The 16415-nt window shown below is 38.2% G+C and overlaps 1 protein-coding gene across 3 annotated transcripts in view; it reads right to left on the bottom strand.

The window, feature by feature from the left end:
- Window positions 1-16415, bottom strand: part of PDE11A (phosphodiesterase 11A) — a 411261-nt gene that overhangs the window by 374209 nt on the left and 20637 nt on the right. The window lies entirely within an intron of this gene.

The following is a 16415-nucleotide window of genomic DNA, read 5'->3' on the forward strand; positions in this document are numbered from 1 at the left end:
GTAAATATTAATGGAACTGAATTTCCCCGAAATTAGCAAGTGGTTTCCCATCTGACTTACGACTTTAACCAAATTCATGGACCTGACTGAGGAAGTGGAGAAAGGTGGTACATGCAGGGAGGGTGTAAAAAATACAGCCCCTTGGATTAGGCGGACCCTGCCTAGCAGGGGGCACATAGCAAGGTGGGCTTCAGGGCCTCAGGGGGCTTCTTTCCAAGCCAGTCCTGAATACTGGGTGGTTTCTCTTCTTTTCACGAATGACCTACCATCTCTTCCTTCTTTCTCCACTCAGTCTGGCAAAGCCACCAATGCTTCCTTTACTCCCAACATCCTAGGTCTTGTGGGCAAGGACTTCTCTTCTGTGAGAGGCTTTTCTTTCTACAGACCCAGGGATGTTCCAGATATGGCTTGTCTCTGCTAGCTAGACTGAGAATAACATCAAGTTTCCCTTAGGGCTTTTCTAAACCTAGTGGTTAAATATAGGTGATTTCCCAGGAAAGAATGGCAGGCTGATTACACTTTCTTGATGCTCAGAGGTCTCCTCTTTTGTGAGAAGCAAAAGCAGACTAGGAACTATCCAGTTCCCTCTGACAGCAGGACAATCTAGACGTGCTCTTACAGAATGCTAGCAATTAGGGTAATAGAATAAAGAGCTAAGTAGTGACTTTTTACAGTTTTCCATATGGCAGGCTTATACGGGTGACTTACACAGTAAGTAAAGATTACTGCCAGAAGATGTCCTCAGAGCTAAGAAGACAAGGTGTATCAAGCACTTACTATGTATTGATCACTTTATTATTTTTTTCTTAAGTAGGCTCCACACCCAACATGGGGCTTGAACTTATGACCCTGAGATCAGCATGCTGTACCTACTGAGCCATCCAGATGTCCCAGCACTGATCAGTTTATTTTATTATTTTTTTAATGTTTATTTTTGAGAGGGAGAGCACAAGCAAGGGAGGGGCAGAGAGAGAGGGAGAGAGAGAATCCCAAGCAGGTTCCACAGTGTCAGTGCAGAGCCTGATGTAGGGCTCAAACTCACAACTGTGAGATCATGACCTGAGCAGAAGTCAGACACTTATCTGACTGAGCCACCCAGGTGCCCCAATCACTTTAAATTAAGAGATTAATTTAATCCTCAAAACAGACTTATGAGATGGGGAATCTTCTCCCATTTTAAAGATGGAGAAACTCTGAGAAGTTGGGTATTAAACCCAAGGTGCACAGACAGTGGGTGCCAAAACTGGGATGCAAATCCATTTAGTTTGGCTCCAGAGTAAGGCACACTCTTAGCCACATCACTGGATTGTCTTCCACCTGTGTCAGCTGAGTCATCTATGGCAGGATTTGGACTAGTAACAGAGATGCAGGGACTAGGGCAGAATGTTCTCTAAACATTCCTCTGATAGCACCAGGAGGAGCAGACAGGGGGAAGAGAGGCCCTTGTGCACAAATTCCACACTTCCCAGCTTAGTCAGCATGATTAAGAACATGGCCTTGGCATTTAAAATGCAACAGTAAACAAAACAAAGACCCTGTCTTCGTGGAGCTGACATTATGGTGGGGAGACAGCCAATAAACAAATAGGAAAATAAATATAGAGAATAAGAGAACATTGGCACCAAGCGCTGTGAAGAAAAACAAAACTTGGCAAAGGATTAGATAAGGGATGAGGTAGTGGAAAGACCTTTCTGAGGAGGGGACACCTGAGTGGAGATCTGGTGGAAATGAGGCAAGGAGCTATGTTGATATCTAGGGAAAAGAATGTACCAGGTAGAGGAGGCATGTGCAAGAATTGTGAGATGCGATGCATTTGGAGTAATTAAGAAGACAGTGAATCAAGCACAGAATATTGATAGTTTGGAGATGCAGGCTACTAAGGAAATAGTGATGGTCAGGAATTAAATTTTAAAAAATGATTAGCACAGTACCTGATACATAGGAAGTGCTCAATAAATGTTGGCTGTTGTATCACTTTTATATAATCATTGTAATTATCCTAAAGTAATAGTGTATGGAAACCTCACTGCATGTGATCCCATCTCTGGTAACTTGAGTGAAATATCAGTAAAGATGGTCAAGGTAGTATGCTGGAACTGGCTTGCAGGGGCTCACAAGAGCCTATTTTATTTTAGCAGCTCTTTCCAACTCTATGTTCAGTGACATTATGTAGCTTGCAATCAGCCATGAAGGGCTTATTTACATGATGGAAATCAACAAGTGCTACACATCAGGATTTTTTTTTCCAGATTCCTAGCTGTTAAACATTTACCAACATTCAGTGAAAACAAATTTTGTCCATCAACTGATGAATGGATAAATAAAATGTGTTATATCCATAAAATGGAGTATTATTTGGCCATAATAAGGAAGTATACATGTTCTGATATGCTACAACTTAGATGAACCTTAAAAATGTTAAGCAAAGTGAAAGAACCTACTCACAAAGGACCACATATTGTGTGATTTCATTTATAGGAAATGTCCACAATAAACAAATCCAAAGAGATAGAAAGTAGATTAGTGGTTGCCAGAAGGTGAGGGGAGAGAAGACAGAGAAGAAACAGATGACCACTAACCGGTAGAGTTTCTTTTTGAGATAATGAAAATAATGTTCTAAAACTGATTGTGGTGCTGATTACAAAATTCTGTGACTATACTTAAGTCCACTGAATTGTAAACTTTAAATAGGTGAATTATATGATATGTGAATTATATCTCAATAAAACTTATAAAACAACAACAACAAAAACCATTTACCAACACATGACTGGTTATAATACAGCAGCAATGTTGTACATGGAAGTAAGAAAAGCACTGAGCATCCTCAAAGAAGGAAGAGAAGTAGACCATTCCTGGTCTGTCTGGAAATAGAAGGTTTAATAAGCAGTCATTTCCTTAATTCTATCTTCTATGTTTTCATTATAAAAGCAGTTACTTAGCATTTATCATATTCCAGGCTCTGGGGACAAAAGAAGACTAAGACAAAACCTCTGCCTTTGAGGATTCCATGGTCTACAGCACCAAGAGGAGTGGCAGTAGAGAAAGAATACTGGAAAGAGTAGGAAAATTAATTGAGCACATCAAGCTTGGTTTTGAATTGGCTGCAGCCTTATTCCCTGCTTGATTTATGGGGTCAATGAAGGCGTCAATGGTTGAGGAAAGAAGCGAGAAGGTGACCAAAAATACTCGTAAGGTAGTCCAGAAGGCTGCAATGGAGGGCTGCATGATAAGATGTGTGTTGATGTGGCCCCAGCTGCCATTTCCTTTTCATTCTCAGTTCGTAGAATAGTATGTGTATTAGTCATGGTCCCAAGAGAAAAACAGAGCACAAAGTAATTTCAAGAGGGTTAATTTACAAGGAGAATGATTACCAAGGTAGAATATGGACAAACCACTGGGACAGTGAATAAACTTGGGACTTGAAGCAAAAGAGAAGTCACCACCCCCAGACCTAATGGGAGAAGGAAGAGGAAGGTCACCAGGACCCAAAGGACAGGGGGCTTATATAGTAGCAACTGCCTTCAGAGGAGTAGTGACAGCTTGTCAAAGGACATCAACACTCAAGTTGACCTCAAATACCTTGAACTGATTTTCCCTCCCTCCTAGCATGACCAGACCCAACTTGGAGCTAGAGGGTGCTGGAGCTTGTTGATAGAATCCATATAGGTCATCCTTTCTAGGCAGAGAATAGCAGGGACAAAGAAGGATCTGTATAAGCTATGGGGAGACAAGTAGAAAATATTTGGCCCAGTATGGAACCTTGAAGAAGTCCCCTTATCAAATTCTGGATGCTATAGCTCCAAAGAATCTTCTGTAATTCTGCCCTGTTTTCTGTGTAAGTCTGCTAATTCCATCAAAACTGTCCATAATAGATTCTACAACAACATTTGCAGTCAACAGAACCCTGAAGGGCACTAACCCTGAAAAGGTATGATACTGTGATGATAAGTCAATCAGTTCAAGAAAGATGCTCTGTTGACTCCCTCTCTAGCCACCCCTTCTCTTTCTACCAAGCTGTATATATTGACCAAGTAGCCTCTCATTGGAGAATGGAAAATATAAAAGGGCCTTCCTATTTGTAGTTTTCAAGAACAAGAACTTCTTTTTTGATCCAAGTATTCATTACTTTATCACTGCCATTGTCAATTAGCATTTATTGATCACTCATTGGCTTCCATACAAGATAACTTCTGTTATTCCAGAGGGAGCTGTTATATTTTAGCATTCGGTGGAACTGTAGAGATCATCTAATACTCCACTTTCATTTTCCACATGTGGAAACTGAGATCTAGAGCAGACACATAACTCCTCCAGTCATCTGCTAAGCACAACCTCTGATGTGCTCCTGGTTCCATCCCACCCTTACCAACATCCCAGAACTTGAAACCAATCTCTTGACCCAATGAACTTCTGTTTCTTAAGTGTGTCTCCTAATCATTCCATCTCCCAAAACAGACTTTCACTGTGTGATCAATAGGCATCATCAGATAGGTTGAAGCAATTTCCAAAATGAAACACTCACTTCAAAAAAGTTAAAATTGGCATATTATTATTTTAGGAGATAGAGGTCCACAGGATCAAACAAAAGAAGGTTTATTCCAATTCCCAAGATTAAAAGTCTCTAAACTGTAAGTTCCACAGAGATATTCATATTTATCTTTATATGAAGATATAACATCAGAAGTTGGTCATGTTCTATGTCAAATCCAAAACCCAAGGAGCTGTATTTGGGATTTTCTAGAGAAACAGAATCAATAAAACCCAAAAGTAATATATCCATATCCATCCATCTATCCATCCAGAGAGAGAGAGAGAGAGATTTATTATGACGGACTGGCTCACATGATTATGGAGGCTGAATCCCGTGATCTGCTGTCTGCAAACTAGAAATCCAGGAAAGCCAGGGGCGCTTGGGTAGCTCAGTCGGTTGAGCGTCCGACTTCCGCTCAGGTCATGATCTCATGGCTCATGAGTTTCAGCCCTGCGTCAAGCTCTGTGCTGACAGCTCAGAGCCTGGAGCCTGCTTCCAATTCTGTGTCTCCCTCTCTCTCTGCCCCTGACCCACTCGCATTCTGTCTCTGTCTCTCTCAAAAATAAATAAACATTTTAAAAAATTTGAAAAAAAAGAAAAGAAAGCAAGAAATCCAGGAAAGCCAAGTGATGTAATTCAGTCCAAGTCTAAAGACCTGAGAACAAGGGGACTAAATAAGGTAAATCCCAGTCCAAGGGCAGGAGGGGATGAGATGTTCCATCTCAAGCAGTAAGGCAGGAAAAGAGTTGAATTCCCTTTTTTTCACTTTTTGTTCTATTCAGGCCTTCAACAGAATGAAGGAATGGTGCCCAATCACACTGGAGAGAGCAATCTACTGAGTCCTTCAGTTCAGATGCTAATCTCATCTAGAGAGGAGACACCCAAAACAATGTTTAATCTTAGTACTCTGATCCCTACACAAGTTGACACATAAAATTAACCACTGCAGGTGTCTTACCTGGTTTTAAATTTTGTAAGCACCTTCTTCCCCCATTCTATTTGTGTAGAATTTCAACATGTATCTATGTTTAAGTTGTTATTCCTTATCCTAGTAGTGATTTCACCTTAGTCCAGTACAATTTTATAACCCACAGTAACTCACAAGAGAATGGTAAATTTATAAAGTAACTATGTGGATGCCTATATGCCACACGGGGTAAATTACATTAGCAAAATGGTAAAAGTTACTTTCTCCTTCATATAAAAAGTGCTGCTGCCACATTGCCCTTCTGTACAAAGGCTTATCAAACTTGCATCATACTTGGTAATGTTCCATTGGCCAAAGCCAATCATATAGCCAAGTACAGAGTCAGAGGAGTGACAAGAATGTGAATACTCACAGGTGTGGTTTATTGGACACCACTGATTTAACAGTTAACCACCCAAGCTCCCTCCCAAATCCCCAACCTACATTTCCAACCGCTATAAAGCATTTGCTCCTATATGTCTCACAGACAACCCAAATTTATCATACCCAAGATCACTCTTTCTTCCCCATCTTACACACTCAATCTGAGGTATACTTACCTCAGAAATTTCTTTTTGAATCTAGCCTCTCTTCTCTAAACTCACTTGACTTAATTCAAGTCTTCATCATTTGTCCATTTTCTACCAGTGTCATCTTCCACATAATAAGTGTAATAATGGCACAGCCTTGCCTATAAACTTTTATTTATAGGATTAAGTCCTTGTCAAAGTGGGTTGAGTGATAACCCTCCAAAACATGTATCTTCCCAGAACCTGTGAATGTGATCTTATTGGGAAAGAGGGTGTTTGTAGATATAACCAAGGATCTCAAGATTATCCTATAATCAGGAATCCAATGACACTTTTCCTTACAAGATATAGAAGAGAAGACTGAGACACACAGAGAAGGCAATGTGAAGACAGAAGTAGAGGTTGGAGTGATGAATCTACAAGCCAAGGAATATCAAGGATTGCTGGCAACTACAAGCTAGGAAAGAAGCATGGGATAGATTCTCCCTCAGAGCATCCAGGAAAAAAAAAAAATCAACTTTCCCAACATCTTGAATTTAGAATTCTGGCCTCTGGAACTGCCAGAGAATAAATTTCTGTTGCTTTAAGCCACCAAGTTTGTGGTAATTTGTTACAACAGCCCTGAGAAACTAATGTAAGATCCTTCATCACTGTACCTCTATTGTCCATCTCTCTTCTTTTCCTTCTCATCTTCTGCTATTCCCTGCTGTATACTCTCCAAGCATGCAGATCCCTTCTCTCTTCTGGGCTTTCTCCTGAAATGCCCTTCTCCCCTTTCCTGCCTCTCAAACTTCTTTTCTCCAATAAAACCTATTTGAAGTGTCACACCCTCTATGAAGTTTTATCTGCTTTCATAGAATGAAGCTGTGTTCTGTCTTCCAGTGTGATCTGTCCTCCTGCTTCCACACATTTTGGTCAAATATCTACTATAAATCATTTAATACTTGGTGTTTACTCAACCCAACATGATGTATTTCATTCTCCATTAAAAAATTTTTTTTACAGGAGCGCCTGGGCGGCTCAGTCGGTTAAGTGTCCGACTTCGGCTCAGGTCATGATCTCGCGGTTCGTGAGTTCAAGACCCGTGTCAGGCTCTGTGCTGATGGCTCAGAGCCTGGAGCCTGTTTCAGATTCTGTGTCTCCCTCTCTCTCTGACCCTCCCCCGTTCATGCTCTGTCTCTCTCTGTCTCAAAAATAAATAAACGTTAAAAAAATTTTTTTGAAAAAACAATTTTTTTTACATTAAAGCACATTTCCTTATTCTTTATCTCTTTATCTTTTTTTTCAATTTAGAAATTGAAACCACTCTGAGCTATAAGCCCAGTTGCATTCATAATTGTATTAAAGAATAATAAGTACCTATAAGGTAAATTTTTTAAATTTCAGATACCTAGGTGAACAGTAATGACCAATGAAGGTAGAAAAATAAGCTTCATATGATAAATTAGACAAGTACTGCATGATATCACTTATATGTAGAATCTAAAAAAGTCAGACATATATCAAAAAAAAAAAAAAGAAAGAAACAGAGAGTGTGTATGTAAAACAGTGGTTACCAGCGGTAACAGGGGAGGGATAAGATTGATGGTGTTAAAGGGTACAAACTTATAACAAGTACTAAAATAGCCACAGATGTAATGCAGTTTACTGAATAGACAATAATATTGTACTGTAAGTATGTAATATGATAAATATCATTACAACTACAACCATATTATAATATATAAATATATCAAAGTAACATGACGTACCCCTTGAATTTACACAATGTTAGATGTCAAATTTACTCAAAAAAAGTAAAAAATATGCTACAATATCATGCCATAAGTGTTTCAGATATTATTCTTCTTAAAATCAATAGATACTTTATCTGAGAAGAAAAACTAGCAATAATCAAAGTATCTTGCTGAAGAATGATTTGTTGATAAAATAAACTGATTGGCTTTTAACTGTTTCAAACTATTTTCTCTACATTTAGAAACTCAAACTTAGAAGAATATGAGCAGATTCAATATTTTAAAAACACCTTGAATCTTTATAAAGTAACTTACCTACAAGTATCTTAAACAGCCAATAGCTGAGTTAGACACTGAAGCTATAAAATAATGGAAGGACATCCCTTTCCTCAAAGAATATTTACAGTCTAGCTAGGGAGACAGAATATTTATACTAAAATACAGATGACAATACAAGATACTATTTCTTGAGTATAAAAAACAAAAAAATCTATACAAGAAATCACAAATGTTCTTAAATGCCATATGATATTGTTTGCATTCAATAATAATCCACAATTAGTATTAATATTGAAAGTGTAGATCTAATATCAGAACAAAAGGAGGAAAAAAATTGAAGGAAAATTTCACAATGAGTGATTTGGTTTTCATGCAAAGAACTAAAATAAAAGGAGGGTGCAAATCAAATTCAGCAATACATTGAGAAGATCATAAACCATGATCAAGTAGGACTTATTTCAGGGGTGCAAGAATGGTTCAATATCCACAAAGTAGTCGATGTGATATACCACATTAATAAAATGAAGGATAAAAATCATACAGTCATCTAAACAGATGCAGAAAAAAAGCACTTAACAAAATTCAACATCCATTTATGACAAAAACTTTCAACAAAGTAGGGATAGAGGGAATGTACCTCAACATAACAAAGGCCGTACATATATGACAAGTCCACAGCTAACATAATATTCAATGGTGAAAAGCTGAAAACTTTTCCTCTAAGATCAGGAATAAGACAAGGATGCCCACTCACTCTTGCCACAGTATTTTGGAAGTCCTAACCAAAGCAATGAGGCAAGAAAAAGAAATAAAATATATCCAAATTAGAAAGAAAGAAGTAAAACTGCCACTATTTGCACATACAATGATATTACATATAAAACCCTAAATATTTCATCAAAAAACTGTTACAACTAATAAATATAATAAAGTTGCAGGATACAAAGTTGGTGCATAAACATCTTCTGTAGTTAAATACACTAATAATGAACTATCAGAAAGAGAAATGAAGAAAAAATTGCATTTACAATTGCATCAAAAAGAATAGAATACCTAGGAATTAATTTAACCAAAAAGGTGAAAGACCTATATGTTGAAAGCCACAAGACGTTAATGAGAAAAATTAAAGAAGATATAAATAAATGGAAAGATAGTCCAGGCTCAAGGACTGAAAGAATCAGTATTTTTTTTTAATTTTTTTTTTATTTTTTTTTTTTATTTTTTAACGTTTATTTATTTTTGAGACAGAGAGAGACAGAGCATGAACAGGGGAGGGGCAGAGAGAGAGGGAGACACAGAATCCGAAACAGGCTCCAGGCTCCGAGCTGTCAGCACAGAGCCCGATGCGGGGCTCGAACTCATGGACCGTGAGATTATAACCTGAGCCAAAGTCGGACGATTAACCGACCAAGCCACCCAGGCGCCCCAAAAATCAGTATTTTTAAAAGATCCATACTATACAAAGTAATCTACAAATTCAATGTGCTCACTATCAAAATTCCTATGGCATTTTCATCCTAAAATTTGTGTGGAATCACAAAAGACCCTGAATAGCCAAAGCAATCTTGAGAAAGAAGAACAAAGCTGGAGGAATCATGCTCCCTGATTTCAAACTGTATTCCAAAGCTGTAGTAATTAAAACAGTATGACACTGGCAGAAAAACAGACATATAGATCAACAGAACAAAATAGAGAGATGAGAAATAAACCCATGCATATATGGTCAATTAATTTATGACAAATGAGCCAAGGGAAGGACAGTCTCTTCAATAAACAGTGTTGGGAAAATTGAACAGCCACATATAAAAGAGTAAAACTTGACAACTATTTTACACTATACACAAAAATTAACTAAAAATGGATTAAAGACTTAAATGTGAGACCTGAAACCATCAAACTCCGAGAAGAAAACATAGATGGTAGGCTCCTATCATCTCTAAGACATAAGTCTTAGAGATGATTATTTTAATATGACATGAAAAGCAAAGCAAGAAAAGCAAAAATAAACAAGTGAGGGGCACCTGGGTGGCTCAATTGTTAAGCATCTGACTCCTGGTTTTGGCTCAGGTCATGATTTCATGGTTTGTGAGTTCGAGCCCTGCATCTGGCTCTATGTTGACAGTGCAGAGCGTGCTTGAGATTCTCTCTCTCTCTCTCTCTCTCTCTCTCTCTCTCAAAATAAATAAATTTAAAAAAATAATAAATAAATAAATAAATAGGACTATATCAAACTAAAGAACTTCTGCACAGCAAAAGAAATCATTAAGAAAATGAAAAAGCAACTTACTGAGTGGGAGAAAATATTTGCAAATCATATAACCAATAAAGAGCTAATAATCAAAATTTCTAAAGGATTCATATAACTTAATAGCAAAAAACAAAAACAAGAAAACAACCCACAAACAATCCAATTTTTAAAAATGGGCAGAAGATATTTTTCCAAAAAAGACATACAGATGGCCAACAGGGACATAAAAAGGTGTTCAACATCATTAATCATCAAGGAAATGCAATTCAAAACCATAATTAGATATCACCCGACACCTGTTAGAATGGCTATTATCAAAAAGACAAGAAATAACAAATACTGGCAAGGATGTGAAGAAAAGGGAACTCTCGTGTACTCTTAGTATAGCCACTATGGAAAAGAGTATGGAAGTTCCTTAAAAAATTAAAAACAGAACTATCATATCATCCAGCAACACCACTTCTGGGTACTTAGCCAAAGAAAACAAAAACAAGAACTTGAAAAGTTGCACCCCCATTTCATTGCAGCATTATTGACAATAGCCAAGATATATAAACAACTGAAGTGTCCAGTGATGAATGAATGGATAAAGAAAATGTGGTATATACATACAATGGAATATTATATAGCCATAGAAAAGAATGAAATCATGCCATTTGCAACAACATAGATGGACCTTGTGGGCATTATGCTAACTGAAATAAATCAGACAATGACAGTACGATCTCACTTACATGTAGAATCCTAGAAAAACAAAACAAAACCAAAAAAAACCAAGCTCATAGATACAGGGAACAGGCTGGTGGTTGCCAGAGGCAGGGGGAATGTATGAACTGGGTCAAAAGGTACAAACTTCCAGTTTTAAAATAAGTCATGGGGATGAAAGGTATAGCATGGTGACTATAGTTAATAATACTGCACTGTACATTTGAAAGTTGTCGAGAGAGTAAACTTAAATATTCTCGTCACAATAAAAAAAAATTATAACCATGTGTGGTGATGGATGTTAACTAGGCTTACTATAGTGACCATTTGCAATTTATACATATAGTTGAATCATTGCGTTTTACTCCTGAAACTGACATAGTATGTATCAATTATACCTCAACGAAGATAAATTTTAAAAAATAGAGCAAAGCTAGCACCAAGGGTGTGATTGGCCCAGGCAACAGGTAAATAAAAGAGCAAAGAGGCTGGGCCAAGAGAGCTACTGTTTGAAGTGAAAATATGAGAAAAGGAAATGCTTACACATACTTATGGTAGGTGGTATCTTGTTTGCCATTATTCACTACCTCTTCCTTCTAACAGTATGACATACTACTGTTATGTAACTTGACATTCCTCCTGCAGGCAGAGTATACCTCCTCACCTCACTGGCTTTGGGCTTGGCCACTTACATGTTTTGGTCATTAGAATGTGAACACACGTAATATATGCCACAGCTGAGCAGAAGCTTTATGAAGAAGCTTCTTCCAGGGCTTTAGATCTTTCCCTCTGTCACAAGAATGGGAATGTCCCATATAGGTGTTTCCCCTTTAACCTGGGTCCCAGAATGTGAAGACACTTAGAACAAAGCCACAGCTGACCACAGGCTACACTTCCTGTGAATGAGAAATACATGTTTTGTTGTTGCAAGACCATAAGGTTTTGTTACAATAGCAAAGTTGACTAATATAGAAAATGAGACCTAGAAGTAGGGTGCTGCTCTGTAGCCCTATCTTCAGCACCAGAGAGTTGGTGGAATGGAAACTAAACTGTTATTTGGAGCTAGAAAAAAGTGACCTATGTTACATAGGGATCAAACACTTGGGGAAATTGTCACCTGCAATTACTTGAACATCAGGTAATAAACCTAATGAATTTGACTTTGGGTAAAGTGAAATAAATGCTTCTGCAAATAAACTATACTGAAAGTGAGAGATCTGCCCCCCCAATTTTATAAATAGTGCCCCTTTCTGCACTCCTTCCTCTGCCTTCTTAGTGCCTGTCATCAGCTCTTGTGCCCTTCCGCAACACCCCACCCCTACAGTGGTGCCCCTCTCACACCTGCCTCTACTACCATAATATTCTGTGCTTCAAAGAGTCCCTACTTTGTGGAGAAGGAGGAATTAAAGCTGAAGAACTGCATGAAACTGTGATTTCAAACTCAAAAGTAAATGGTAATGATCACTGAGTGACAAATATAGAGAAGGAAATTTGATTCTAAATTCTTCCCCATGTTAATATTTTAGAAGAATGTGACGATGAGGGAGAATAAGCAAATGCTCTCAAAATCATGCTGTATTATACACAACATCGTGTGAGACACAAGGGCTTAATTTAAAAAATTACTCTTCTTGAAAACTAAATGGTATGTTGTTTTCCAAAAGAACCACTGACTAGAGGTTTTCATCTAGAAAGTACTTTACTAGCTAGTATAAAAAAAATTTAAGAACAAAGCAACTAACAATGTTCCCTGCTTTCTGAAGAGTTCCCTCTGTTCTATCTGAAACATGCAAACAATTGCCAAGTTAACTGATCTAACATTTTTACTTTAATTAAATGAAACCATACTTTATTTTTCCAGATCCTTATCAAGATATATATTTAGAACTGTCTCTGCTGAAAGTGATAAATATACATCTTATATAATCATCCAACTACCTGTAATACTTCTCAAATATATTTTTGTTGATATGCGATCAGCATAACATTTCCTTTCTACTGATGTTTCCTGGTTCCTGTTAATGGCCCTATAAAACAAGGATACTTACTTCTTTCAGATTACATAAACATAGTAATCTGTTCTCTAATTAACATGAATCTTTTTTTCTATTGAATCTTTAATTCAAGTTTAGGAGACAATAGCAGACTTCAGTAACCTGACAACCTTAGATGGTTGTAAAGTTCATTATTCTTTCCTTTGCTTTGTCAAGGCACCCCAAATTTAGGTTGGAGAGTACCTAGAGAGTAATTCCCTTTGAGGTTCCTGTTATTCATACGGAGGTATGTTGCACAGATATAGTATCTGTATCAGTTAGGATTTGACCAAGGATTCAGGGCCACCGTGAGTGATGTGAATAAGGGAGTTACTAAAGGAGACCTTACACAATTTGGGAAGAAGCAGAGGAATACAGGTCCAGAAGGGAGCACCTAAAGGATTAGAGCAAAGTCTCTAAGATCACAAAGGAGAGTTGGGGAAGGCTATGGAAGTTTGTGGGCTCTGATTTCATGATGGGCTTACAGTTACTGTAGGTCAGCAGGGCAGATAGTGAGGAAGGAGAGCGGGAGCAAAGTAGGTAGAAGGACAAACTCGGTGAGGCAGTGAGGACAGACTGGTACTGTTTTGTCTATTTCTCATCTATTCCAAACCTTTATTATGTGGATGGCCCAAGGCTCAAACTGAAAGAGATCTGGTAGGAGCTGGGAGAACCTGAGCCACTTGCTGCCCCACCACATGAAGACTGCAGTCAACAGATTAGCGATAAGTATGAGTTGCACCTGGGGCCCTGCAGCGACCTGACAAATGTAAAGGCTTTTGCCTAACTCTGCCCCTTTCCAAATCTCAGGCAGGTTTCTCACATGACCAGCCTTAACCAGGAACCACACCGAGAAGAGAACTCTGGCAAACACAGCTGATAGAGAATAAAATGGCATAGTGCCCAGACATCCCTTCATGTAAACTGACCCTAAGATGGAGTTAAGCCTCTCAAAGACAACATATATTCATTTGATAATAAAGCCTATCATAGTACAGAATTTTAATTACTGCATTTATTTGCAAATTTTCCTCCAAACTTTTTTCTAATACCAGAAACATCACTACCAGCAAAGAGGTATTTATTTTGCTCTTACCAAGATAAACATAAATGTAAAACAACATTCAACATCTTATCACTGTTTGATTTTTTAAATGGAAGAAATCTACTTAATACTTCTCTATTCCCACCGAACTGCCCTTTACCACCTCAGCTCTTCTCATACTATCTTCTTTCTGCTTCTCCTAGGTCAAAAGTATTTAAACTCCAAACATAGGGCCTTCCTTCTTGTTCCTCCCTGCAATGTGGCCTTTTGTCAAAACCACCAAGGCCATCTGTCAGAGTCGTATAAATCTAAGCTATAATTATGAATATGAATTTAAGTTCAGGTCTTTCTTACAGAGTTTTCTGTCCCATATAAATTAAAATATGAAGTATGTCACCAAATTCTATATCCTTGCAAACCCAACTCAGCTCTGAGACTGGTAACATCCCTAATACACTCTTGGAGTCCCTACAGATGTCTCTGCCCTCATCAAAGAATTTCTCCAGGGAGAGTAACAAGCTCAACTTCGTCTGAAGTCTCCTTGGTCCCCAGGGACACATTCTTCCATACAGTAGTGGCACTGAACTCCCACTTGCCAGAAGCATTAAAATTGGGCCCAAGCACTTAGTTGACTTAATAGAACCTTCTGGAGATCACAGCTTTTTCAATAATGTTCCCCTCACTTTGGGAATTTTCAGGTAGGGTAACTTCTCAATAGAAGCATTTGCTAATAAGTTAACTCATTAACATATTATCCCTATGATATGGTAAAAAGTCACCAGGAATTGGAGCAGAAGATCCAAAGGTTGGTTCTAGCACAAGTCCCAAGGAGAAGGTAAAATCCACCTTTTTTTCCCCTAATGTTTATTTTTGAGAGAGAGAGAGCATGAGCAGGGGAAGAGGCAGAGAGAGAGGGAGACAATCCGAAGCAGGTTCCAGACTCTGAGCTATCAGCACAGAGCCCGACATGGGGCTCAAACTCATAAACCATGAAATCATGGCGGAAGGTGGATGCTTAACCGACTGAGTCATCCAGGCAGCCCTGAGAAGGTAAAATCCATCTTACAGGGGTGTTGTTGTGAAGTGGAAATTAGAGAATGGATATCCTATTCTCACCCATAATGACCCCTGACCGACTGAGTCCATTACCCACCTTTTTGGTAAGGAAATACCTTCCCTTTCCTGCATTGGGCCCTACATTTGGGTAATGGAGTGTTTATAGGACTGCATAGCCAATTCAGGGGCCACTTCACACCACACCGAGCCACCATTCCCTTGTATACAGGCCCTGTGGTGGACCTGTTCCACCATGACTCGTAGCCAATTCCTGTGAGGTGGGAAGCCTTTCCACACTAATGGTGAGGGTTGTCTTTTTTATTCATCCTCTTTCTCAAAAGGGTACATGCTATCCCTCCCTTCAGTCCAGCCTCACATTACTCAGGATTAAAAAGGTACCCTAAAAAGATTAACGCAAACATATTACATGTTATGTGACATAAATGCTTATTAACATAGAACATGCTTTTCTCCTTCTCTCTAGGTTTTATTTTATGTCACACATGGTCAACAATTTGCTTTTTGTTCCAATAATATTCCTAAGATAAGACCAAATATTTGACTTCAATTTCCTTATTTTTTCTTAAAGTTACTTATAATGAAGTTATAGCTATAAATATAATAAAGATATAATAAAAAGCAAACAAATAACCAAACATAGCTTAATGAAAACTAAAGCTAATGTCTGCTACATTTACATTTAAATTATAGAGAAGTAAGTATGTGGAAATTATCTCCATCATCAATAGCAGTTGCTAGGCTTATAAAATATTTTGTGCATGTAGAGACTACTGAAGCACAATAGATTTCAGTTCTCTTCCCTCTCTTCCTCATGCTGGTCTTATCAACATCCCTAGTCTGCAGACAAAAGTCAGTTCTGACTCTGAAGGGCATTTGATCATAGATTACACACAATCAAAAATTTCAACTTTTATTTATTTTTTTTAAATATTTATTTATTTTCGAGACAGAGAGAGACAGAGCATGAATGGGTGAGGAGCAGAGAGAGAGGGAGACACAGAATCCAAAGCAGGCTCCAGGCTCTGAACTGTCAGCACAGAGCCCAACGCGGGGCTCGAACTCATGGGCCATGAGATCGTGACCTGAGCTGAAGTCGGACGCTTAACCGACTGAGCCACCCAGGCGTTCCATCAACTTTTATTTTTAAATGTTAAACTTACTACAGGCTGATCAAAAAAGATCAAATACGACTTCCTTAAACATGCAATATTTGAAACTGGAACTATTGGTTTATAACTGGTATTTTTAAGGTGCAAGAGCA

The sequence above is a fragment of the Panthera tigris genome, chromosome C1 (genome assembly GCF_018350195.1).
Source record: "Panthera tigris isolate Pti1 chromosome C1, P.tigris_Pti1_mat1.1, whole genome shotgun sequence".
Taxonomy (NCBI): domain Eukaryota; kingdom Metazoa; phylum Chordata; class Mammalia; order Carnivora; family Felidae; genus Panthera; species Panthera tigris.